Here is a 24,994-nt window from a genome sequence, read left to right on the forward strand (position 1 = left end):
TAGAGGTAAGAGATAAGGCATAAACCACATAGTATTACAGTCTTTGCTGCCTAAGAAACCAGAACTTCAAGATTAAAAGTAGTGATTAATATCTTATCTATTTTTAAAATATAAAGGCAATAACCACTTTGTGATTTAGCAGATCAATTAATATGAAGTCAAGCCCTCCCTAGGATTATTCAGAGCTGTTTCTCTGTACGCCAGAGATTTTAGACTTTGTATTTTAAAAATAAAATTGTACAAAGTATGCATTACTTAATCAAAATTACAATCCCAAAACATCTTTTCATATAAATTAATTACTCCACTCAGACTTTCATAAATAACAGAGATAAGAACTCATGTCAGTAAAATACCACTCTTCTGAAAGACTGAAGAGTTGCTTCTTACTCCCAGAGTATGCTTTCAACATCTTCCTAAAAATCCCATGAGATGATTAGTGAAGAAATAGCCGTTGTTCACTTGCGCTTAATATTTCTTTCATTTTTTTAGCCCTTTCCTATTGTTTCAAACTTCTTTTCATCCAGAAGTGGAAAATTGAGGAGTAATTAGGTTTATCTTTCTATTTTGAAAAGTTTGAAAGTAATGCTGATGGAAGTATTTCGATGCTACAAAGGTTCCCTTTGTACAACCTTTCCTGCAGTCTGGGAGGAGGTAAGGATATGATACAGCACAATAATTAACAATTGCTTCTTGAGGGGATACAATTTTAATTTCTTTAAAAAAACAGCAGACTTCTCTCATGAAGAGGTGTTGTGACAGTCTCCTTGTGCAAGATGAGCTACTCCTGCAAAACCAGGAAAGGCTTGAATGGAAGCCTGGGCAACGTGTAGATCTTTTTGGCATCTCCATTATCAGACAGGTTCTCTTTGAAAAATGCAGCGTGGTGTCAGTGAGGACTGGTTTGAGTGGCAATCTGTGCCAACATCCTGCTATAAAACCCCCAGGTAACAGTCAAGCATGTGTGTGTGATGTCACCATGCAGAGGTGTCTGACGTGGCACAGAGCAGAGTGTGTGCAGTGGGAGGCTGTGTGTTGGGGTTGAAATGGTTCTAAACTGATGGGGAAGGAGTGTGGGCCTCCCTAGGGCTGTGCCGACTGCCAAGCAGTGCTTGGGGCAGGTCCCAGTCACTCACACCTGTACGTGTGTGTGAGTGTGAAGCTTTCCCTGATGAAGTCCATCTCCCACTTGGTCCATTAAAGAAGTGTTCACTTGCTGTGTCACGTTGCCTGGTGATCCTCTTTCCCCATTAAGGAAAGAGGGGAAAAAACTCACCACAAAAGCAGTGCAAATTTTGTAGGAAAGACTAGCAAAATTGCGCTTAATCATTCTTTATGATGATGATTTATTTGGTATGAGAGCAATACTTTTTTTCCTCTCTTAAATTTTTGGAATTGGGAGGCAGACTGGAATCTGTGCCAAAATTTTAACAATAATGAATCTAGCTTGTCTGCTTTCTTTTCCAAGGTAAGTGGTGGGTACACCACACAATCCTTGCATGAGGGGGGTGTGTGTATATATGTATAGTGTGTACGTATATATGTGTACATACATGTATATATATATAAATGCGCCTACAGGGAGTGATAGGAATATAGGAATATAAAGCAGTACATAGATGCACTGATATCTTCAGTACACTGTTAATATAAAAGGATTTTTGAAGTGTAGCAACATCCGTTTTAATAAGGTATGAGCTGCTGTGCTACTTTGACCAGATATAGCTTTCTAATATGCAGGGAGAACAGACGTTTGTAGATACTGGTCTTAATCTGTAGCTAAATACATGTTAACCCAAAGACAAAATATAAATACATCACACAGTATGAGGAAAGAGTAATAACTATGTTTTGTTGTTAGTTTAAGATGGGGAACGTAAATTGAGAGAGACAAGGTATGTCCCAAACTGCTCAGCTGAAAATTAGGAACATAGACCCACTAAGGTCATTCATCTGAGTAGTTAGCTATTGTCTTATATTTAATGCATAATATGAGATTGAAAATTTAAGACTGAGCGATGACAGAGGTATAGATACAAAGCTACGACCCTTCTGTTTACCTGATTATGCTGCTAAGCCTTTCCTCTGTGTTCTTAGCCTTTTTCTTTGTTTTTATTTATTCCTAGTTATGGTTCAGTGGCCTACTAAATGTGTTATTTTCAACAATGTTTCTCTTTCTTTGCTGTTTAATTCTTCTAAATATTTATAGATGGCTATATTTTCACTCAGCAGGCATTTGGCTAATCTATACAAATTTATCTCCTTTATAAATTATTCCTTCTAGCCCCTTGCAAGATTACATGTAACTGAATGCAAATTAAACATGCTTCAAACCTTATCAATCAGCAAACCAAGAACAACAGAAATAGCAGGACAAAGGAAGTGATTGAGGTTTAGATTGGGTATCAGGAGAAATTTCTTCACCGAAAGGGTTGTAAAGCATTGGATAAGGCTGCCCAGGGAAGTGGTAGAGTCACCATCCGTGGAGGTATTTAGAAGATGTGTAGATGTGGTGCTTAGGGACATGGTTTAGTGGTGGACTTGGCAGTGCTGGGTTAACAGTTGGACTTGAGGATCTTCAAGGTCTCTTCCAACCTAAACGATTCTATGATTCTAGCAGCTCATCTTATTAAAGTGTGGTGCCCTAAGCCAAAAGAATGGAAAATTTATGTTTTCAAGAGAAATTCTGAGAGAATTTGGCAAAGCAAAACAAGTGCCCGTTCCTGCACTCATCAGCCACTCAGTGAAGTTCTGGAGGTCACTGCTGCTTGTTTGGCCACATTTCAGTTTTGTTTGAGATCTGGGCACTAATTTGAACCTGGTTCACCTGAAAGATGGGCTGCCCTGTGGTGACCACGAGCATTTTAATCAGAAGGTGCCCCTGAGCCCACAGAACAGTAGTGCCACAAACCCCTGTAGAGTAGCAAATGCATAATACAGAGATGCCTCAAGGGTTTGTTAGTTCTTTGACTGACATAAGAGAGTTGGTGGTACTCTTCAGCCTGATGGCAGCCTGGAAGCTTTACAATTATTGACAGCCTTTGGATTTAAACCAAGAAAAACCCATTGCAATGTGAACACAATTACAGAATTCAAAAGATTTTCAGAATATTTTATTTTTGCTCTTAGTTATTTTGATCCTTCAGCAGCAGCAAAATGTAACTGTGAAAGGTGTTTGAGCTTTATGAAGGGTTTTCTGTTTGGGTTTTTTTGTTGGGTTTTTTGGGGTTTTTTTTTTTAATGGAAAGCTGTAAGATATACATACGGATTTTAGAAGTTTGGAGCTTTTTCTTATTTAACACATTTCCTTGGGGGACGGGGGAATCCCTGATTTTTGCTTGCAAATACCCACTGCAGGAGAAGATACATAACAGTACAATTCATGCTTAATTAAGTAGTAACTATCAAGCTTACTTCTTGAGATTATCCCTTCTTAAGAGTATTTGGGCTTGATTTGACTCAGTATCAGTTTAACTGTGCTGTAAGTAAAAGAAAAGTTAAGCTGCTTCTTGATATATAGGAGCAATGGAGTAATGTCAATGGTGTGGAAATAACATCTGTGGGCAAAATCCCTGAAATCAACAGGAATATTCTAAAAAGCTTTGTGGCTTTGCATCAAACCTGTCTCTGTAAGTTTGGGAGGAAATTTGCATGCACATCCATTTACCCGTGCAGATGTCTGTTCTGTATTCAGAATAAACAATTGCACACATCAGCAACTGTTTTCACTTGCAAATATTGGCTACTGTGCATATGGATTTTATAGGAGCTTTATGGGAACAGTCCCTGTAATAACAGAGCCAATAGCACCTCCTATTTCAGTGGTGTTATTCTGGAATGGTCATTGCTGCCACAGTTGCCAAACAGTTGTGAAATTTTATTTCTGAAATTGCATGCTTGTTTATTACCTGAAGTCAGTTTTGGAGCAGAGCAAGACAAACAAATGGTGTTTCAGTGATCAACATGATATATGAGTTTAAAAACCTGATGGGTTTTTTGGCTTAATAACACTTAAGTTTACCCATCCAAAAAGGATGAGGTGAAACCTTTAACCTAACTTAGTCACCTAGACCCTCAAGGCAGCCAAATATAGGTAGAGTGTCACCAGCAGGACTTTATGGACACTGCTGTAAGATAAGTCTGTAAGATGTCTAGTGGGTCATAATTTCCGTTAGGAGCTGCTTATCTTTCTCTAATTATCTAGAGGACTGAAGGGACATGAATTCTACCTTTCCTATGGGAATAAGCCTAATAATGTTAATTTCCTCTGATATATTTATTTGTATAAAATGTTTTTTCTAGCATCACCATATGTTTTACAGAAGCCTGGCGTTTTTCTCTGCTAGAATGTGGGAAGTAAAAGAGAATAGAGCACGTAGGGAGGAGCACAGGAGACACCTTACTTTGCTGTGGCCTTTTGTTTTCCTTCACTGCAATATACGACCCTGAGCCTTGCAAAGACGATAACCATACAGTTTTTTGGCATTGTCACCTGGAAGATAAATTTTGCCTTTTAGACATAGCGATAGGGAAGTCCTGCACCACTGGAAGATCATTAGAAAGAAAGACCAATCCCTCTGAACCAGCCTCCTCCCAGTTTCCACGCGTTACTCCAGGGCCTTTGCAGTTTGCTGTTGGCCTGTGAAGGCAAACAGTTCGATTGCCTTTGTTCACCCTCAGTCACCGATTCAGCTGTGACGAGAGGGGAATCGCTGCTACTGTGAGGCTTGAGAGCTTATAGCACTGGCGTGCCCAGACGGAGTGGTCCTATTGCTTGCATTAGTGGATGGAGGCCAAGTGACAACTGATCCCCAGTGGTTTACAAATATGCTTAGCTTGGATTCAAATCCGTAAATATAAAATGGTGGTTCTTTCTAAATCAACTCACAGCTGCAGTGTGGTTGAACATCCCCAATCAGCATGCAGACGGTACATTTTTCTTTCTCTGTGTAATGCCTTCTATCCATGAATCAGAACAAAGAGGGGCTTTATATATCATTTACTCTTTCTGTTTGCTGGAAGCACAAAGACTGTGCTGCATTTGTCATAGAGGCTGACAGACAGCATACGGATATAGGTATTCCTTGTTGCAGGCAGACGTGTGCTGCTGACAGAACCCGAGAAAAATCTCCAGGCTGCTCCAATTTTTCATACTAGCTGCGTTTGGCATTTAATGACACAATTGTAGCAATTTTGTTTTATTATGCAGCATAAAGGAGGACGTTTCATTTCATAATGTTTGGAATGGCTGCCTATTTATATTTAACATCTTGTGGACAGACTGGAAACCCTTTTACCCACCAGATTTAGCCTAAAATTTCCAGAAAACTAGTAGGTGTTCTGCAGTGCAAAAGCAGTCCAAGTAATTTCTTCGTTCCTTTTATGCACAGGGCTCTAAAATGACATGGCTTATCCTAAGAAAGCCTTGATGTTTGCTGCTGTGAGTTAGCTGAGTATACGTGGCTTTTGCTCCACACATAAAGTAGCTTGATTCTCCTGTGAAAAGGAGGCAGATAGGGAGATAACCTCAACCAATATTACAACTGCCACAGGGTAGATGCCTTTACGTAGATGAGAGCTTTAGATGCTCCCGAGGGAAAGAAAAGATCTTGGCTTGCAGCTTCCATCTCCACTCCGTAAGGGCTGCAGGGGCAGGGCGCAGCATCAGCACCCTGATTTGAGGGGTGTGATGTGTTGTAGGAACACGGGAAGCATAGGGCCGATGACCTATTTTGGCTAAAAGGCAGATTGGTCTGCTCTGTTAATAGAGCATGAATGGGTGGGGGAAGGTGTGTGAAATTAGGGAATCTCTGCTGCCCTCCATTGTCAATTACTGGAATGGGTCCTGTCATTATTTTTGGTTTTGAAAAAATTGGCAGCTGTTGGTAGCAAGATGTTGGGGTTTTTTATTCCATTAGCTGACTACATCTATATCTTCATGAAAAATTCTGAGTTGATTAAAAAAAACACCAGAGAGATTGCACGTAGAAATTGCCACAAACAACAACGCTGAGTGTCAGGTTGGTTCAGATTAAGGGTTTGGTGCGATGCTGGCTGAGAATGAGCAGGCATCACTAGACTGGTGTTCTTACTGTGTTTACTAAATGCTGTGATAATCTTCTGGTCTTTGGGTAATTTTTATATTTCAGCTTTTTTTTTTTTTTTTTTTTTGCTGATGATAGTAATCACAAGAAAACCATAAGCATTTAGATCAGGTAACTTCTTTTAATTCTAAACACAGTTACGTAAAATTTCCACACTCAAATTGCATACCCAGTTCAAATGAATGGATTGTCCCCTTATCAGTGTCTTCTGCCTCTGTAATACATTTTCATTCTCAAATGCATCAATAGTCAAGTGTGAAATACCTGTCACTATTGTATTACTCAGAAAATACTTTACAAGACCACCTACAGTTCTCATCTCTTTGCTATAGATGTTTGATAATGGAAGTGCTAAGGGGTAAAATATTTAAGAACGCAAAAAACCCTCAGCAGTTCCATTTTGACATTAATTCAAAATTGCCAGTAGCTTGATGGATACAGGGATAAGAGGAGCCTGGATTCTGAGACGTATCCCTGTGTAAGAGTGTGTGACACTCTGAACTGCTCTACCCTGATCTCAGTTACATTCTGAACCCTTCCTAATAGAAATTTGACCAAGCTTCCCTCCCAGCCCCAGAAATTACTATCTGGTCATATCTGCAAACATCCTGTACCAGATGGGAAGTCAACAACAAGAAGCAAAGAGCAGTTTTCCTTCACGCCCTGTACGTTATCTGTCCCTCCAGTAGAACTGAAAAGAAGAGGTAACAAACTCTAGCAATGAAAACTCCAAAAACAAACATTGGAAATACTTACTCATGTTAGTGGTTCCTATTGATGTAGGAAATCACGTTAAGGACTATCAGAAACGTTGGTATCAAGAAAAAAACCTTACCATTCTTCTATATTTTCTACATTTCTTTCTGCTGGTAATGTTTGGATGGAGCTGTTTTCCCTCCATTGTGGAAACTTTATGTAGCCTGAATAAAGAAATAAATCACATTATAGGAAGCTGCTGAGGTAGTGTTGAGTGCCTTGTAACCTCACAATTTCTAACACAAAATGAAAGTCTCTACCATGATATAAAAGCCCCAAGTGCGTTATGCTGTCTGCATCGTTCTTGCAGATGGTTACCTTATTTGTCCTTGACTTTCAAAAGCATCCTAGAATTAAGCTCAAAACCCACTTTGTCTATCTTTCCCTCTTGTATTCCATTGAAAAGTGACATTTTCCGGTTTCATATATTCTGAATGCTTGATATTATGTAAGTTCTGGAAATCTAGAGATAAAGATCTTTCCTTTTAGTCCTTCCGTGTTGTATCTAGAATAGTTACTATACTCTAGATAATAAAGTAATTAACTTGTGTGGGATGTGAGGTATGATGACAGTAAGAAATTTGATAGCATCAGCAATTTCACACATGGAAGTTCAAGTGTCTGAAGTTGTTTAGCCTGTGGACTTTTAATAGACAGTCTCTGAGGGAATCCTTCAAACATGTAGGCATCATCTGTAAAAGGAAAAAACCCACATTTTATACTCAGCGGCATATTAATATTCTGAGTGTCATTGGGGAGATGTCACCAAATGATACTATAAAAAATAAAAATGATAGCAGCATCCAAGCCTGTCCATTGCATGGTAGATGGTTTTCTAGAATACAGTGAGGAGACCACATAAGCTTACCATTTCATCTTGTGATATTTTTTCCCTCTTGCATATTCTTCTGTGTGTGCTTTAAAAAAAAAAAAAAAGCCAACTTGCATAAGCATGTTATTAATTGCAGTACCATATACGCTCAGGGATTATTTAAGAAATTTTAAAAAATTCTCTTAAATTTGAGAATGTTGATGATTTAATTATTTTCGTTAAATATAATTTGAATGGATTAATTCAAATAGTGCACAGGATTGCAATACATATCCAGTTTATTTCCAGTGTAAATGGCTACTTATTTTAAGGTAAATTTTTTTTATTGTTTTCATTGTTTCAAGTAGTAGATGATGGCAATATTATAGGAGTGCCTACATATAATGACATTAAATTCGCAGGTGTTTCACTTTAGCCTTTTCTGATTTTATGAAATGCTGCAGTATTGGTTTCTAATGCTTTTATGTAATGCATACTTTAAACTAGACAAAAGAAATAATCTCAAACCATTTTTTTTCTCCTATATGTGCTGGTTTTTAACACCGTAAGCTTTACAAAAAATATAGTAGAAAAAACTTTGAAATATCTATGCTTTTGGAGGTGAAGTTTTAATGTAACTACAGCATGAATTCTGTCACTCAGTTTTGTGTCCAAAACCCAGAGAGAAGCACGGATTAGATAATGTTATATGAGAAATAGTTTTACCTACATTTGTTGTCATTGTTGACAGCTCAAATTGGTATTTTAATTTTAGACACTCTATTTCAGTCTTTGAAAACATTAAAAACACAGAGCCAGCCAACACTTGTAATTATATTTCTTTAGCTTTTAGAGATTGTTTTCCTTCATCTTCCAAGCTGTTTCCAGCTTAGTAAAACTTATGGGAGTGGTAGTGTCTAATATCATACAGTAATGTAGGAACATAAAGTTACAAAATTTTTTGGAGCCTTTGCCTTGCAATCTACACATTATTGTCAAGTGATTGCTCAGCACAGCATTCCTTGCTTGTGAAGTTACTGATTTTTCCTTAAAAATATTAAGAAACATCTGTTTTGAAGGCATAGTAGATACATATTAGGTTAGAAGCTTAAATATTCATAAGTAAGGTAAAGTGTTATGTGAGAACTTTAGGCTAATTGCCTAATGCTGGAGACATAATTACTCGGTGCTGGTGAACTGTGTTTAACAGCATCACTCGGGTAGATCTACACAGTAATTTAGAGGATGATCACTAATGAAAATTCTGATGCAAAAAATTGTTAGTTATTTGTGGGTAAGAGACACATTTACTTTTTTATTTATTCAAATATGATGGTGATCTTTAAATATGTAAATGAGCAGGGCATTTGTTTGATGCCAAAGAAAGATTCCTTACATTCTTAATGGATAATTTGTATAATGTGTGCTGTTTGTATCCAGTCAAGGTCATTGTCTTCTTGGGGCTAGAAATTGGGAAAGCGTGCTGCAGAAGTATAACATTTGACCCAAAGAGCTTACAGTTTAAATGTTTGAACGTAAATGGAGTACGTTTGCTACTGTATAAGCACAACATTAGGTTAAGATAATGTAGTGTTATATTTCCATACATTTTAATAGCTCTTCTCAATATGTATATAATGAAATCACAAAGCTTTCCTTTCAAGGTAAATCTCTGCAATGTCAATTTGAAGTCCATCTACTCTTTGACTTTGTCCCCTTCAAGTCTGGTATAAAACTCAAAGGCAGAAGTACAGTAGAGGATATTAAAAGGAGATATGGAGTTTAATACTGATTAAAATATTCATTAATGTTTGGGACAAATCCTCTGTGTGTTTGAAATTTTCAACTGATGGCATAAAAGAGAAGTCAGGACTCTATCTATATAAACAGGGAACTAAATGCCTTTCAATTGGTATAAGAAAAATAAGACTAACTTCATTACACAAGGAAATGTACTTTGGATCCTAGTATTACAAGATGTACTGCATAAATTCATGTCCTGAGGGATTGCTAACAAGAACTTCTGTAGTTCATCATTTGGAAGTTACGGAAGAGCAAAGAAGCCTGGATGTATTTGTAGTGTACTGTGGCTGTGACCCACGTATGTGCCGCTGCCAAGAGAACACTAGCGCAATTTTCACGTATCGGGCATGGTGATTTCTGGCATAATCAAAGAAATGCTGTAAAAGGCATTGGTATGCTTTCATTTAGATTACTGTAAGCAGTCACCTTAAAAACATGTATCACTTTATTGGACTGGATGAACAAAAGAGCTACTGTTCTGGTTACAGAAAGGACAGTGTATCTGTTGTAAAAGATCTTCAAGTAACTTTTCTAGGCTTGTTTAGATTAACAAAATGAAAGTTGAGGAACTACAACAATATATTATGATTACATCAGTGGAGAACCTACCAAGATTAGGCAATAATTATTTGGTTTAAAATACCAGTACAGAATTAAATGGTTATAGATTGGCCATGAATAAATTTAAACTTGGTATCAGTATAAAGTTTCTGACTACCCAAAGAGAAAATGTCTTCAAAACAAAAACAAAAAAAATCATGAGTCGTACACAGACCTGTGACATCAGTAATGTCTTTAGATCTGTACTGAATGTTTTTTTGTTGTAGACTATGTCTTCATTTGCTGTCTTTGCTGTATTACATCTCAGGCCTGTTCTAGGTAGTACTTCCGAGGGTGGAGTGTTTCACCACAGATACTTGGAAAACTACACGTTGTTGCGGGTACCCTGTGTGTTATTTGTAGCATCTTTGGGCGTGAAGCATAACCTTTACACCCGTAAGTGGCATCCTAGGGACTGTGGGACAAGAACATCTGGAGAAAGGTCATTGGCAGCAACTCTAGGAGAGATGGTCTAGATTCCTCCATTGAGAAGAGTAAAGGCCAGTAAAGGTTTTTGAAAAAAAAAAAAAAAAAAAGAGAGCTGTGTGTAATCCTTACAGTCAGTAAAAGAACCCTGAAAAACCTGCTCACAGGAAAAGAGTACTAACCAGGTTGTCTGAATCTTCCCAGGTAGTGGGCTGAGATGGAGATGAGATGGGAAAGGCATGGGTTGCATTACAGATCATGACATGGACAGACAAGCCATGCTGGAGGGTGATGTGCTGATCCAAGAGACGTGCACAGCACTGCCGGTGTTTTATGTGTAAGTGGTGATTGCCCTTTCTGAGTGTTGTTCTACCAAGGGTGTTCATCAGTACTGGACATGGGTGTTTCTGGGGCCTTCCACTGGTGGTGTAACTCCCAGGCTGACTTACTGCTGCTTGGTGTGAGGGAGTGATGATGCTGAACAGCACTGGACTTACTAGTTCTGTAGCTGTATTGCTGTAAGATGGTTTTGTTCGGACTAAATGGAGAGCTGTGATATTTGCATACCTTAGTACCAAAATTCCTGTGGCTGCTGTGTGAGATGACAAATCTTTTTGCTGGCCTGAATTTGCATTTTTCTTACACCCTTTTTCTTTGCCTTGAGAAGAACTAATAGCCCAGAGTTACGCAGTCTCACAGTAGATTTTAGTTGCATTTGAAAGTTGTGTGCTGAGTTCCATACAGGTGAAATGAAAGAATTAAAGATTACCTTCAGTTGTCTGTAATTACTTGTGTTTTGTTTGTCTCTGGAGACTCTTTAAGAAGCAATGTACAAACACCCCGTTTGTACAAATCCAACTGTTTATCCCAAATTTACTGATGTATTTATTCAGTAGCATCTAGATGTTTTTTCCTTAGCATCTTTTAGTGTTGTCGTTAGCTTTGATAGGCATTTCCAGCAATTTGACTGTAATTACTTCTGTCGTATTTATCAGGTGGCTTCTATTTTAGTGAAATAGGAAGATTTAAAAGAGCACTGAGAATCACCCGCTTACTCAAAATACGTTGAGCATATTGTTTTCATGAGAGTCCAACCAATTCATCATGGATATATCTCCCTTTGAAAGCGACAGCACTGCTTGCCAGACAAAATGCAGCAGTGGTGCAGCTCGTGTTCCTGAACTACCTTCAAAGGAGCTTGCTATAAAGAGGAATCAGAAGCACCTGACTGGCCTGTGAAAACACTTTGGGGATCTTGTGCTTCTGAGAAGGAAGGTGATTTATGTAGTTCTTAGAATGAAAAGTCAACTGGACATAGTATGTGTAGTCCTATTTGTCAGTGAATCTTCAATTCAACCATTGTTGACCTGCTTTAGGGCCAAACTCTGAGCCCCACGGTTACATCAAAGAACAGACTTGTCGTGGTTGCTTTCAGATTATTTTATTTTCACAGAACCATTAGAAATAATTCATCACAGGGAATACAAATACCACAATTACACAATTATCTGGTGATTTTAAAATTAAGCTTTTTAAATTTGAAGGCATTATACCAGTAAGATGCATTTAATCAGGCATGGAAATAGGCACCCCCTTAGGCTTTTGCCCATGTTAGCACTGCTCACTGTAGCATGTGCTTTGTTTGATGATAGGGTCACATTTCTCCTGCCTTGCCAGTCAGAACAAGACTATGATAGCCCGTGAATTGTTTTAATCAGTATCATTCTGAAATAAAATGATGTGCTTAAATGGTGCATAAAGACTGATCATCCACCAAAGTTGAACTTCATACTTATTTTCTGCAAACGTGTTTGAATAACCAATCAGTGACCATGCAGAACACAGTTTGATGATGAACTGTCCACAGACTTACCTCTTTCTCATTCTACAATGATACCTGTCTCATTATTCACACCCCGAGATGGGTTCAGTTTAAATGCTGAACCTGAAAAAAATGCACTGGGTGAAAATACTAACTGGGATTTGTATTCCACTTCTTACAAATGCCACAGGTCTTGATTACTTGCAGTAGACTACTATCTTATTGGATTTTTTTTTCTCCCATCATTTTTATGTGTGTTCATATTACAGGTTTTATGAAGTGCCACCACACCAGTTTCCTCTGATAAATCAAATGGTACCTTATAAACGTAACCTCTGTCTTTTTCAGAAATTAAAGCCATTAGTTCTGTGTTGCTCTCCTATTACAGACATGCTTGTTTTACAAGTCAGGTTGAAGAAAGGGAACTGCTCCCATTACCCACCTGCTGCAGCAGCTTCTGGACCTAAAACTAGATATTCAAAGGCATGTTTGTCTTAGGTACACTCCAGATTAAACACCAGTTACATATGTAGCAATATGAGAAGATACAGTAAGGCAAAATCAGAGCAATGAATATGTGAATTAAGTACAAAACCTAATTACAAATTGTATGTAACCTCTAATCCAAGATACAACTTTTGTCCAGAAACCAGAAATGTCAGTTGTAATTTGAGCACAGAGATTGCATGTAACTGGAATGGATCTCCATGATCACAGCATTGGAGTGAGGACAGGACACAAGGACTGAAATCTGAAGGATTGGTTATAAGGTATTTCTCTTACTCTGTTTTTACCTTTTTAAAAATATGCACAAAGATCATACCTCTTATATCACTTAAGGTGTTTAAATCAGTTTATAATATCTTGCTGTAGCTCTGCCATGTGTTATGCATTTGATGCACTGCTTAGTCTAATTCTACATCTTGTCTCATGTAAGAAAGTCAGACGAGATCACAAAATCACTGAGTTTAAAATGTGTTAAGTTTATGTTACAACTAGGAGAATCATCTTGCTCCTTGTTTGATGCTTTGATAGTCTTTGATTCAAAGTCAGGATCAAGTTTTCAAAATATTTTACTTTTTATATGAAATTGATATGTTTATTAGCAGGTGAGAGGGAGGAATGCCTTGCTGGGATATAACTTGCTAATTTCCATAGAAGTGAGTTGCTGGTACATACAATTTGCTGCTTCATTCTAGAAAGAGAGGTTTTGAGCTGTAGGGAGTAGCTCCAAGAGACAAAGATAAATGAGCCTTTTTCTTTGGGGAAAGCTAGTACGCTTGTATTAGATGTTTTTAAGGTATCCAAGTTCTACTATTAAATGAGAATATTTTTCTAAACCAGTCAATAGGTGGTACTGAAACGAAGTGTAAGTTGATGCTATGCTTATAGCAGCTTGTGTTGCAAGATCATCTGCGCACAGGAAAATATGTTTTGTCTCCTCCGAAAGATCCTGGTGCACACTGTTAAAGGGCAGTGGCGCAGGAAGGTTATCCGTTTCCTAGGATGGATTTAGATGATAATGAAACTGAACAAGAACTCTGCAAGCTACTCAGAGCAAACTGTCTCCTCATCTTTTTCCCATTAGGTCTCTGAGGACTACTTTTGTGCCATCGTGCTAAATTTTTAATTGAGTGGAGGGAGTGGGAAGGTTACGTGGCTGCAAGAGAGGTTTCTGTTGTGGGTCCACTCCAGCTGATTTCAAGCTCCTCTCTAGCCACTGTCACGGAGGGAGTCACATGTTCCTACTTCAGAATAGTGCTTCTCTCTTCACAGGCAAACAAGACATAGCCTAAAGATATTTAGGGTGGATATTTACACCTCCTTGGGCCAAGCTTTCTCTCTGTGCATACTTGAACAAAAAGGGACCTGAAATACGTGCAGTGTATCCTTTTGTATTATTGTCAAAGAAGGCTGTCTTAGTAACCTGAGGTGTGTGTGGTTATGTAGGAAAACATTTTTGCTTGGCTCTGTCCTCTGTGTGCTGGCTTAAGCTGTTTCACACAGTAATCAATGGAAGGAAGGTGTTTGATTGCACTGGCTTCCCTTTCTACTACTTATACCCAAACTGCCCATCCTGAGTCTGGACACAAACCAAATCAAACAGTCTGTAATTTCCTTGGAATTAGATGAATCTGCATTTTGGCAGGCTTTACTTCTAAAACATGAGCCCCTGTCCATGAACCATTTAATTCAAGCAAAGCAGCTTTTCCGTATGCTCATCTTGAGTTGTGCCACTGGAGGAGAACAGTCAAATTCTCTGTGTACCTGACCTCTCCTCTGCCTTCCTCACCCAGGGGATTCAGAGAGAATAATACTAGCATCGCAAGAGGGTTCATGGCCCTTATGCCAACTTAACTTTTTCCTATGAATGGGCTTTCTAAAACAAGGGTTGTGCTGAATTTTCACTTTCGACTATTTTCTAAAAAACGTGGAAGACATTTTCTGTAGCCTGAAAATGCTTTTTAAAGTTAATTATAAAACTCAGTGTAGTTTGCCTGAAGGAAATTGTTGGTGGAAAAAGACTGGTTTTAGGCACATGATATGGTTGAAAGTCAAATTATTATCAACACGCCATGTTTATTTACCCTTGCATAAAGGAAAAGCAGTGTCATGCAGTTAAACTAATGACAATGTAATCTTTTTCCCCAACAATGATGTCCAGTGATGCTGTTGTGTAAGAGGGTGTCATGTCTCTTTATGGCTTCAAAAATCAGATGGATTCTGTGGTGCTTCTGTAATTGAGAGATCCTGGTTTTCCATCTGTAAGAACCCCTTTCAGATGTGAGCTGATCACAGCTCACATATCCTGATGTTCCTAAATCATTAGAAATATTTTGCTTTTATGATATTCCTGGTGTGTTGGACCACAGAATCATAGAACACCAGGTTGGAAGGGACCTCAAGGATCATCTGGTCCAACCTTTCATGGCAAAAGCATGGTCTAGATAGATGGCCCAGCACCCTGTCCAGCTGAATCTTAAAAGGGTCCAATGTTGGGGAATCCACCACTGCCCTGGGGGAGATTATGCCAATGACTGATTGTTCTCACTGTGAAGCATTTTCCTCTTGTGTCCTATCGGAATCTCTCCAGGAGTAACTTGTACCCATTACCTCTCATCTTCTCCGTATGACTCCTTGTAAAAAGGGAGCCTCCATCTTCTTTGTAGCCGTCCTTGAAATACTGGAACATGGTGATGAGGTCTCCCCTAAGCCTTCTTTTCTCAAGGCTGAGCAAACCCGGTTCTCTCAGCCTTTCCTCATATGGCAGGCTTCCCAGTCCTTTGATCATCTTGGTGGCCTTTCTCTGGACCCTCTCCAGCGTGCCCACATCTTTTTTGTATAGCAGGGACCAAAACCGAACACAGTATTCCATGTGTGGCCTGACAAGGGCTGAGTAGAGTGAGATAATGACTGCTTTATTTCTGCTGGTGATGTCCTTGTTGATGCAATCCAGCACCCTGTTGGCTTTCTTTGCCACTGCAGCACACTCTTCACTCATATTGAGCTTGTTACCCACCAGAACCCCCAGGTCCCTTTCCACAGAGCTGCTCCCCAGCTGGGTAGATCCCAGCCTGTGCTGCACTCCTGCATTCTGTTTTCCCAAGTGCAAGACCTTACACTTGTCCTTGCTGAGCTTCACAAGGTTCTTGTTAACCCACTCTTCTAGCCTATCCAGGTCTTCCTGCACGGTGGCTCTCTTCCAACGTGTCCACTTCCCCACTCAGTTTGGTATCATCAGCAAATCTCATCAGGGTACACTTGATCCCATCAACCAGATTACTTATGAAAACAGCATTGGGCCCAGTATCAATCCCCTGGGGGACTCCACTTGTGCTAGATTGGCAGTTTGAAAAAGAGCTATTTACTAATGTCCTGGTTTGAAGTAAAACCGAACCACTTTTCTGTTCTGTAACTTTACATCCTAGCTAGGCCTCCTCTAACTCTCTGAAATTAATGGCATATTGTGGAGAAAACTGCTCGTTCTCAGAATGATAAGCCCAATGTTTGTGCTCCATGCCAAGGAATGGTGTGCAGAGAGGCCCTTGCTTATGTTTATTGCTATAATAACCAAGGGCAGCCCCTTTTCGTTATTTGCCCCTTAGAGGGTCGGAAACGGAAAAAACATAGAGAGGTCACATCGGTGGGGAGGAGTGGACAGGACAGGTGACCCAAACCTGACCCACTGGGGTATTCCATCCCATCTGCCCCATGCTCAGTATAAAAGCTGAGGGATCAAAGGGTCAGCCCCCTTCCTGCGATGGCCGACGTCCAGAGAGGACTCTGTCTGTTCATCTGCCTTTGATCCCGATCCGTGTGTTCCTGACTCCAGCGCTGGAATCCAGTTCCCATTCATCGCTGAGTCCAGTCTGGGACTTCCCCAGTGCCTGCCGGTGATGTGACTGTCATCCTGGGAGCTTGATACGGTTTTGTATATATTGTATCTATTTCATTATTTTCTTCTTTATTTTTATTTTAATATTAATTCTTCGTTGAAGTAGTTTAGTTCATTCTAAACTTGAATCTCCTTATCTCTTTCTCTCCTCTCTCTCTCTTTTGGGGGGGGAAGGGCCATCTGTCAGTCTGGTTTCAGTAAATTCATCCGAAACCACGACAGCTACCACCACCCAGTCTTGTAGATGGGGTTGACATTAGTCTTCTAGTCCTCCAGGACGTTCCCTGATCTCCACAGCTTCTCAAAGATTATGGAGAACAGCCTCACAACGATGTCAGCCACACCTCTTAACACTCCCAGCTGGATAACGTCAGGGCCCATTGATTTGTAGGAGTCAAGCTCCTGTAACACTTCACATACCAACTCTTCCTTCACTGGAGGTGAGTCTGGGTTTACATCAAGCTGGATTTTTGTTCCCAAGGCCTGGGGCCCAACAGTGCTGGGAAAGACAGAGAACCTCTGCCTTTTTGGTGACCAGTTCACCTCACCTGTTTAACAGCAGGCCAGTGTTTTCCTTCTATTTCTGCTTGTTGTTTATGAACCTGAAGGACCCTTTCTTCTAGTTTTTGACATCTCTGGCCAATTTCAATTCAAGCTGAGCTTTTGCTTTTCTAACTGCATCTCTGCATGCGCTGGCAATGCTCTTGTAGTTCTCAATGGGTGTTCATCTGCTTTTCCATCTTTGGTGTGCTTCTCTTTTGGTTTTGAGCAGACTCAGAAGCTTGCGGTTAAGCCAGAGGGGTCTCTTGCTCTGCCTACTTCCCTTACCTTTTAAAGTGATGAACTTATTTTTGTGCTTCCAGGAGAGCGCCCTTGAAAAACTCCCAGCACTCGCTAGCTTCTTTATCCTTCATCGAAGCTTCCCACGGAATCCCTCCCAACTGAGCTGTGGGTGAGCTGAAGTTTTCTCTTATAAAATCTTAGTCTTAATATTAACCTTCAGTGTGCTCAGCAAGATCCCAAATTCCACAGTATGGTGATTGCTATAGCCAAGGGTATCGCTAACCAAGATACTACAAAGCAGGTTTTCTTGGTTTGTGAGTAGCAAGTCCAGCAGTGCCTTGTTCCTGGTTCGCACATCTAACACTTACATGAGGAAGCAGTCTTCTATGAACTTGATGGATGTTTGGACTTTAAGCTCATTAATTATGTCAGTCTGCATTTCTCTGTCTAGCATTTAGCTCTGAAGAAAGTAGCGATCTCCTTTGATAGCTATTCAGTACTGCATCTCAGACTAATGTTCTTAAAAAAAAAAAAATCACTCAGTATGTTTTAGTGCTCTTTTTCTTTTTTTCTTGCTATTTGATCACTTTATTAAAGAAGAATTTTGACTGCATTACCCAGATTTGACTTTTATATTTAGGAGCTCTAGTGGTGAATGGATCTTTATGCACCTTGTAAAACTGATTTATGAAAAATATATGTTAATATTGTCCAGTGTGTGTCCAACTTTCTTGTCTCTCAAAACCTGTCTTTTCCACAGTTACCAGGACACTATGATGGAACAGATGCACAAAATGAAGAAGGAATTGGCAAAAGCAAGCAAAGTGTACTGCTCTCTCATGGTAAATTATAGTAAAAGAAAATCTTACCATTTTCTGGCAGAAGCATGTTCTTTCAAACTTACCTACACTTTTTTACTTTACTTGAGTAGGATGACAAAAATGATAAAGCTAATGGAGAAACACTGTTCATGTTGACAGTTCATGCTAAATGAGGTTCACTGAAGTTAAAAAACAAAAAAGGCAAAACAAAACCCAAACCGAAGCAAATTATGTGAGCAAATATTGAATAAACTGACCGTCGCAGGGCTCTTCAGTCTTGCCCTAGAGGTTCATAACTGAAATAGCGGTGGTTTAAGAAATTCTGTATGCTGCATTTATTTCCAGAATAAGCAGAATTTCTGGAATAAGCATTTAGTGTAAAATAAAGTCCATTTTATCTACCTTTAGTGAGAACAGGATAGCAAGTAATACTTTTGGGGGATTTTGCCGCTCCGTGGGGCACTTCATGCATCTTTTGCTTACACTTACCTCTTGGGGAGGGTTGACAGAGGTTTATTTCATGTTAACAGCATCTAAAAATCGAAATGGTGTAACAAAGCAAGGATATGTGTCCTGTGAGGCTGATCCCTAGAAGGAGTGGGGACCAGGGTCTGTGGGGCGCTCGCAGCTTGCCAGCAGCAATTGAAGCTGGCAGCAGCAGTGAGAACTGGCAGCAGCCAGAGAAGACCGTGTTGAGCCCTCCCACGCTATTTGTGTGCTAAGAAACCAATCTGTTTCTCCCCACTCTGTGTTGATGATAAAGATCACCTCGCTGTTGATAAATAAAGTGTAAGGCTTTGAGTATGCATTAAGCCTGGTCAAAATTAAAGAATTCCCTGAGCCAATATTTGAAATCTGTGCTTCTGTAGAGGGTGAGCCAATTTCTGTGCAGATGCTTAAAAACCATCGTATATTCCTGGGTTTCTTGTGGAGCAATACTCTGTTCCCAACATCCCTTTCTGTCTGAGCAGAGATTGAGGTACAGTTTTGATTGAGGTACAACTGAAACAGTGATGATTTGAATTTTGGCACACAGGCCATAAATGAGATTGGACGGTTCGCAATACTTTCCATTTTCATTATTGTTTCTGTCATCATAATAGATACATGTAGTATCGTTTAATCCTCCCTTTACAAGCTTTCACATAGAGATGATGCATGAGTATTTTAATGCCTGGTTTTTTCAGTCATGGGAGTATGGTGTATTACCTTGCCCTTTCAATTGTCTGCTGCTTATTTGTCTTCTTTTGATTTGCTATTCCTTTTTTTTTTTTTTCTTTTCCCCTCTGCAGATTAATTATCCTCTGGTAAAATGAAATTGTTAAATATCCTTCAGAAAGAGAATACCAGGAAGATAAATTCAACACAGCCTTCTGTTGAATTTCTGTTTGTTTCTCTTTCCTTGCTTAGAAAGAAATGTACCTTAATTAAGACATATACATCATGAAACCATTTTAGAATGCGCAGTAAGGAGAAGTTAGTATTGTAAAAGTAATTAATAATCTTCTGTAGTTTGAAAGAATCAAGTTTAAGTACCTCTACGGGTCTTCATGTATGAGTCAGGAACTGGCAACAACACAGAAGGACTGTGTTGTATCACTAAACAGCTCTTTATTTGGCCAGCTGAGTATCTACACTGACAAGACATTCTTTCAGGTTTTCTTATAGCATGACTGAAGGGTGTTCGGCAAAAACCTTACCAGGTCCCACAGATGTAACCAAGAAACCTACGGGAAAGGAAAAAAATGAATGTTCTGAAAGTGTTGATTTTATTCAAGAAAAAAACATAGCTGAAAGTGAGCTGGCTTCTGCGGAAAGAAAAAAAAAAGGGGGGAGAGGGGGGGATTTAGAGTACATTGCAAAAAATGTAATACCGAAGACCCAGGAATTGCACTCTGACTTACAAATACAGTCATCTGTCATATTGGTGCCAGAAGTTGTTGAATAGAGCAATTTAGTTTATTTCTACTATCAAATCTGTCACGTGACCATTATCACTAAGATTCTCTCTGAAAGAGAGAGTAAGGACTTTGTGTAACTTCTTATAGTTAGGCCATGTGGATACTGCTACCTGGGACATTGTTCTTAAGGAGAAACCAAAGAACCTCGGCATTGAACAGGAAAACTGGTAATATCGTACACAGGTTTGTGTACGAGCAGCAGCAGATCGGGTGGATGCTCTAGGAACAGGGGCAGGTAAGCCCATGTTTGCTGTTATTTGCCTTACAGGTATCCCAGCCATAGGGAAAGAGAGAGTAACGTCTACACATTATTACTAAAGGAACTTTTCCCCTTCTTTGTGCCTTTTTGATTCACCAATTCTAACGGCTTAGAGTTTAGGTGGACATACATGAGCTCCAGCTTCTGGTAAGTGTTAAATCCCTTGCTCCCATTGCACAGGCAATGTTATAAATGCCTATAGGAAATGTTATAAATAGGAAATGTCATAAATAGGAAAATAGTAAATAGGAAGATACTACATAGTGAAACTAATGCTAAGAAACAGGAATAGGCAACTGAAATACACGCTGTATGGAGTGCTCTATGTAGAAAGCACCAAGGTTGCTACAATTAGAAGAAAAAAATGTTTCTAGTGCAATAGTTACTCTGTTTAGTGGTGGTGTAATAATATTTTTATTTTAAATTGTGAAACGGACCTGGTTTCCGCATCTGGAAATGCACATTCCTGGGGTGCATCAGGAAGAGTGTGACCAGCAGGTCAAGGGAAGTCATCCTGCCCCTCTACTCTGCCCTGGTGAGGCCCTGTCTGGAGTACTGTGTCCAGTTCTGCGCTCCCCAGTTCAAGGACAGGCAACTGCTGGAGAGGGTACAGCAGAGGGCTACAAAGATGATTAGGGGCCTGATGCATCTCTCTTACGAGGAAAGGCTGAGGGACTTGGGTCTTTTTAGTCTGGAGAAGAGAAGGCTGAGGGGGGATCTGATCAACACCTATAAATATTTAAAGGGTGGGTGTCAAGGGGAAGGGGCCAGTCTTTTTTCCGTGGTGCCCAGTGACAAGAGGAAATGGGCACAGACTTGAACATAAGAAGTTCCATCTAAACATGAGGAGGAACTTCTTCACTTTGAGGGTGGCAGAGCACTGGAACAGGCTGCCCAGAGAGGTGGTGGAGTCTCCGTCTCTGTAGACATTCAAAACCCGCCTGGACAGGTTCCTGTGCAACCTGCTCTAGGTGGACCTGCTTTGGCAGGGGGGTTGTACTAGATGATCTCCAGAGGTCCCTTCCAACCCCATGCCATTCTGTGATTCATTCTGTGATCTTCAGCTGATTAAATAAAAACAAAAAGCACAAAGACTTCTTATCGGATATATTTATTGAGTAGCAGGTTGCAAATAGAAAGTGATCTGAGTGTGAACTTTGAAGCACAGAAAGAGATATCATTAATGTTTGGACTTCGTAGAAAAAAGTGGATTGCTTAGAGGTAAATAAAAGCAATTAAACGAAGGCAGGACATGAACACAGGACAGGGCAAATTACAGGACAAATTACAGGACAGGATAAAACTCAGCTGGATGGTCTGAAGGTTCAGGCAATCTTTTTAAGTCTCTGATATTTCCGTCTTCATAGGTTAACAGAGACAGATGTTCTGAAAAAGGGGAAAGATTCTTAATGCCCATTGGTTTTTAGTCATGCATCATAGATTATTTTATAGGAAATACGGGACTTTTGCTAAGACTGGGGCCATGAGTAGCCTATTGTAAGCTTTGAACATTGTCTGTGAAGAGGGATCACCATCATTAAGGTTGTTTTGCTGATATTTATTGCTGCAGTTTATTTACTTTAACCTTCTTTCTGTTTGCAGGCACCTGATTCTGCAGAACACAGAGCCTTGTGATGGAGATGAAGACATGTATGAAATCAGCAGAAGTGATTATCATGAAGGATTCAGAATTTTCAGCTACTGGAAGTTTATGCTGATGATATGGTAATGCTTCATGTAGAGTTTTCCAATTTTTGAGAATTCATGTTGTAAAGTGATGTTGGGGGCATGACATTTATGAGTGATGGTGTTTAATTCTTTATAGCTCTCTCACAGTATTGAAAATGAAGTGTGAGGCAACTCTAAATGGGGAAAGGGAAGGGGAAAATTCCAGGCTCCTCCATTGACTAACCGATCAAAGATGTTTCTTACATCCTTTTTATTTAGGGATTATGTAATTTTGAGGCACAACATCAGTATATGAGAGATGTTCCCTCCCTTAGCAACTTAACTCTAAGGATTACCATATGGGTACTTTTTTATTACCGTTTAAGTATTAAATTAACCAGTAAAGTACAAGCCTAACAGACAAATCACATGAATGAGCACATACACTGGCAAGATGTCAATGAAAGTTCAACTAAATTACTTTGCTTATTCATAGCTCAAGAAACTTGGGGCATAATAAATCCTCTGTCAGAGCTCCTAGACTGCAAATATCAGTAATGATTACAACAGTATTTTACAGTAGGCTACAAACACTTGTTTCTGAGATTTTATGAGAATTTTTATAAGATTTTTTTTTTTTTTAACCATGGAAAAAATAGGCTTTAATGTGACAGATTTTCCTGTACTTTGTTGATGGGAGCACACAGATGTTTAGAAAACAATACTAAACTTTCAGGAATTCTTATTTAAAGAAAACCCTGTCAAGTCTTTCTGTGAATTCCTACAGTTAGCCCATGCTTTCCTTTCCTTTTACCTCTATATTTCCAATAGATCAGGACCAATACAGATTAAGAACATACAGTCAAGTCACTGTTTTTAGGATTAGCAGCATTTTACTCCTTTAATGGTCACTTTTACTCTCTCTGAGATGCAAACCAAGACTAGCCCTTTGTCGACCTCATAGCTAGGCAGATCACAAGCCGGTGATGCGTTCAGGCTTGCAGAGATGTGATTTAGGAACACTCTCCAGAGACTGCCCCCTGTCCATGCCCTCCTGGTTTGTCAGGAGTCACAGGGGCATGCTCCATGAAGGAAGCAGCCAGCAGGAGCTGGACACTTCCCATGCCAATAAGCACCTTGGAAGCTACTTCTTCTCCATTACATACCCATGGGCCTTTAACTTGTATTGGAGCTACTTGTTTGATAAGCTACTGCTAAACATGAGTTGAAATTCAGAATCTGAACTGCAAAAACTCTGGTGATAAACTGGCTTGAAGCTGGGAATTTCTGGAAATTTGGGAAGAGCAATTTTCAGCTTTGTGGTCACCTTCCATCCAGGTATCTCATGCCGGGAAGGTTGAGGGCACTTGTTTCTTAAGACTCATTATATTGGTAGAAGAAAACGGGAATAAATTCTATTAAGCAAAACGCAATCAGAGACATCACTGCAACATAACTACAATACCCCAGATAACACTAAGTAGCTTCTTTGCCAATTAATTACTTCAAGACAACATTAACTTTTGTGAAAACTAAAACCACTTATCACCATAGCTTGCTAATGTGAACCTCATGGACAGCTCAGAAGGGAACAGTAAAAAAGCCAGACTTACCCTTTTCCTCTTGTACTAAAGTAATGTCTTTTTCTCTCTCGTTTTTTTCACCCTACTATCTTCCCCTCTATGCCAGGTGACAGCTCCATAAAAATAAGTAAATACAAGTAATAATACTTGAACTTCAGTGCTTAAGTGTTATTTGCAGTGTGACCTGTTTTATTAAAAAAAATACACCACAAAAACACAGAATAAAACATTAATTATTTCTGGGTACCTTCATTTTCTTTAATGAAAGAAGGGAAAAAACATGAATGGTTTGCAGATTAGAAATTCAAATCCAAACATGTAATAGTAATCCAGCAATATTACTGTCTCATACACATCCATGGTCCGAAATGAGTATGGTGAATATTATAACAGACAAGGAATTTTGACACAGGATTTAAGGACTGGGCAGACAAGAAGCAGAAATAGGGAAAAATACAGATTTAACCTTAACTGAAATACTTCAAACATTTTTCCAGATAAGTAGCTTTTTGTTAGATAATCAGCCCCATGGAAAAAAATAGGAAGTCCAAATAAAAATGTTACAAAAACCAGAGAATCCAACCCAAAGGTAGGTATGATCCACATTTTTCGCTGTCCCATGGTAGAGTACCTGATGGTAGACAGGCCTATACTTAATAAAATGATAGAAAAATATTTGAAAATTGTTAATTATCCATATGCAGGGTTTTGGCTCTGCTGTAATGGTAATAGAGTATATTTAGCAAGACTGCCTATACTAGTTTTGTCTTGCAGTATGAAGCACTAGAAAAAAAAGAAACCAACCCCCCAAAAACCCAGTTTCTCATTGTACTTCAGAATTGTATTGCAGAGCAATGCCAGTCTTTGTTCTTCATGTGCCGTATCCCAGGGTACCCTTTTCAGATTTGACATTTTTCAAGACTGTATGGTTGTACACAAGAGCAGGTGCTGCATTGCCCTTTACATAGTTAATAATGCAATCCACAACTGTAACTAACACCAACCTGAGTGGAGCTGTTGGCACACCTGAGGGATGGGATCCAGCCAGAGGGACCTGTACAGGCCCAAGACGTGGGCCCATGTGAAACTCATGTAGTTCAGCAAAGCCGAGTGCAGGGTCCTTTAAGCTAAAAGACAACTTGATATAAGGAGGAAATTTTTTTACAATGAGAGTGGTGAAACACTGGAACGCGTTTCCCAT

This window comes from Numenius arquata, chromosome 3 (genome assembly GCF_964106895.1).
Source record: "Numenius arquata chromosome 3, bNumArq3.hap1.1, whole genome shotgun sequence".
NCBI classification, from domain to species: Eukaryota; Metazoa; Chordata; class Aves; order Charadriiformes; family Scolopacidae; genus Numenius; species Numenius arquata.